This window comes from Piliocolobus tephrosceles, chromosome 12, assembly GCF_002776525.5.
Source record: "Piliocolobus tephrosceles isolate RC106 chromosome 12, ASM277652v3, whole genome shotgun sequence".
Taxonomy (NCBI): Eukaryota; Metazoa; Chordata; class Mammalia; order Primates; family Cercopithecidae; genus Piliocolobus; species Piliocolobus tephrosceles.
This window is the reverse complement of record NC_045445.1, coordinates 84,722,805-84,726,227: the sequence shown is the minus strand read 5'-3', so window position 1 is coordinate 84,726,227 and position 3,423 is coordinate 84,722,805. Positions and strand designations below refer to the sequence as shown.

At 37.3% G+C, this 3,423-nt stretch overlaps 1 pseudogene; it reads left to right on the top strand.

Moving 5' to 3' along the window:
* The first annotated feature begins 242 nt into the window (after window positions 1–242).
* Window positions 243–3,088, top strand: LOC111531181 (annotated as a pseudogene).
* Window positions 3,089–3,423: the final 335 nt, after the last annotated feature.

The following is a 3,423-nucleotide window of genomic DNA, read 5'->3' as shown; positions in this document are numbered from 1 at the left end:
GGCTCATGATATATATGTAAAAGAGAAAGGTGCTACCTGAAAAAAGGATGGAGGCTACCCTAGTTAGCAGCTTAATATATATCTATATGCCAATTGATTCTCCCTGTGTTCAAACTATGTCAAGATTATTAATAATATTTATAACCTTGAGGCAAAAATTATATTTTGGCAAATCTACCCAAAGTATGTAGTGGAATTAACTTATGCACAAATATGTCATCACATAAAAGGAAAAAACTAACATGCTAAAGAGAGAAATTATTGGAAAAATTATTGGTATATTTTTGTATCATAGTATCATATAGCTATTAAAATATTTACACATGCCACATGTATACATATGTAATAAACCTCCATGTTGTGCACATGTACCCTAGAACTTAAAGTATAACAATAAAAAAAAAAAATTACAAAGTATTTTTAACCCTATGGAAAATATTATGTTAAGACAATGGTGACTATGTAAATCAAAATTTCCAAACACATCCTCTACAAAACAATATAGAGCCACCAGAACAACATGAAAGTACATAAAGCCATGCCCTTCTTCACATAACAAAAAGAAAGAAAACACCTATATAACAAAACACTTAAATATTAAATTGTAAGTAGAAAAAAAAAGAAATCCCAGCAAGCTATCACTCATATTCCCTCTACAAGTCTTTCCAGAGAGCAAGGACAATGCTGAAACAGGAGTGTTAATGAGAAAAGAAGGGGCTAGTAGCCTAAGATTAATCTGAAATCACAACCAGAAAGACAAAGTCCACACAAAGCACAAAAATAATGACAAACTGGTAGATTAGAGCCTTGGGGAAGAGCTTTCTATGCAGTTTTCAAAAGGCAGACTTTGAAAGGTATTATTTGTAAGAGAAAAAGTGGCAAAAAATAAGGGAGAGATACCCTGTGAAGACTGGAAGTTTAAAGGAATGTGAAGCAAAAGAGGAAAATTTAGGAATGGTCAAAAGTCTACGAGTTAAATGGAATCAATATCAGAAAAAATAGAGTTCAAGTCAAAAAGCATTAAATTAAACAAAGAACACTTTTATTTATTTATTTATTTATTTATTTATTTATTTATTTATTTATTTATTTATTGAGAGGGAGTTTTGCTCTGTGGCCTGGGCTGGAGCACAGTGGTGCAATCTCGGCTCACTGCAACCTCTGCCTCCCAGTTTCAAGTGATTCTCATGCCTCAGCCTGCCGAGTAGCTGGGACTACAGGCGCCCACCACACCCCACTATTTTTTGTATTTTTAGTAGAAACGGGGTTTCACCATTTAGGCCAGGCTATTCTTGAACTCCTGGCCTCAAGTGATCCGCCCGCCTCAGCCTCCCAAAGTGCTGGGATTACAGGCACGAGCCACTGCGCCCAGCCACACAGAACACTTAAAATGCTAAAAGACATTCTCCACATAAAGATATATGAATATCTGTGCATCAAGTAATACAGCCACCACCTTTATAAAGCAAAAATACAGGAGATGTATAAAAAAGCACACTAAAAATAAGAAACTTTAACACATCATTTTCATTAAACAACAAATCAAGTGGATAAACAATAAGTAAAGATGTAGAAGACCTAAATAACAATCTACAGATATATATCAAATTTTATGCCCTGGTACTAGAGGCTACACTTCTCAGTTGCACATGAAACACTCACAAAAAGTGATCATATATTAGGTTACAAAGAAAACATCAGTAAGTTCCATAAAGTTGACATGTTATAAACATTGTCTAATAATAATACTGCAATAAAGCTAAAAATCACTTTTTAAGTCCATTCCGCATGGAAAATTATAAGCTTTCTCTTAAATAATTCTTTACAGAAAGAAATACAAATTAAAATCATAGAATGTCTTTAAAACATGATCATGAAAACACTACATATCAAAATCTGTGGGATACATTTAATGAGGCGATTAAAGGAAAATTCACTAAGTTAAACATGTTCATCAATAAAATAAAAATCAAAAAATGAATTCCATTCTTAGCTAAAAAGGCGAAAGAAACAACAAAGCAAACGAAAAGAAAGGAAAATAGTAACATAAGGGCATAAATTAATGAGGTAAAGAATAGAAAAACAGATCTAATGTTAAAACCACAATTTTTTGAAAAAATTAACAAAGTAGACAAGCCATAACCTAACTTTATCAAAAAAGAAGAAATATACAAGGAAGTATAAATATACCAGGGGTGACAAATAAATTTAAATGCTAGGAAAATTCACCAATACAGAATACACAAATAATAAGGATTGGCTTTGGATCTCAATAGAAAAGGAAACAATAGGGCTTGGCTGGCAAGCCCCACTGAGGCGTCAGAGCTTAGGCCGCACTTACCCCGAGTCCACTCCCGGTCCCTGGCCCCTCAGTGACCTGGCGAACTGGGCGACGCTGAAGCGGCCCATGGACTTCCGGACAAAGCTGCTGAGTCCCTGCTCCCCCGAAGCGGTGGCGCTGCGCCTCTCTGCCCGGCCCCACTCCGGGCCTCAGGCCCCCGACGCCAAGCCGCCGCCGCCGCCGCTTCAGACGCAGACCCCACCGCCAAGTCTGCAGCAGCCCGCCCCACCTGGCAGCAAGCGGCGCCTTACAATTCCAGAGCAAATTTTTCAGAACACAAAACTGAATATAGTCGTTATCAGAGGTGGAGACATTTAGAAATTGTTCTTAATCAGAGTGAAGCTTGTGCTTCAGAAAGTCAACCTCACTCCTCAGCACTCATAGCACCTAGCTCTCCAGGTTCCTCATGGATGAAGGAGGACCAGCCCACATTTACCCTCTGACAAATTGGAATAGTATGTGAGCATGTCTTATACTATGAAGATAAGATTCAGGAGGAGTACGAGCAAATCCTCAATACCAAACTAGCAGAACAATATGAATGAATCTTTTGCGAAATCCACACATGATCAGATTATGCAATGGTATGGGACAAGGCCAACAAGCCATGTGTCCTGAAGCTTTGTCACATATCTGGGTACCAGGTTTGACCTCAAGAGATGCCTGCTGTACACTTTTTGCAACTGGTTTGATAACACATTTCAGCTCCAACTTTGCATCCTGAGAACACTTAAACATTTCTGCAGGTCCATTTTATACAACTTGAAAGACCTTAAAACTTTTTGGTTGCCACAAGCATATCTTCCTTTTCTGCTCATCCAGTAAACAGCTGTATCCTACTATGATAGATTTTCTAAACAAAAATACCTGGAGCAGCAGTTTAGCAAAATATGCTTTCAGTGGCACTCAACAAATGGAACTTCCCCCAAGCAGAGTTCTGTAAGAAGTGTGTATGAGAGTGTGTGTATGTATATTTCAAGTTATTATTTGTATAGTGCAATTTTTTTTTTTTTTTTGATCTTGGGGATTCTGACTGTTTTTAGTTCATGACAATTATGGTTAAAAACATTTGCTTGGCTGGG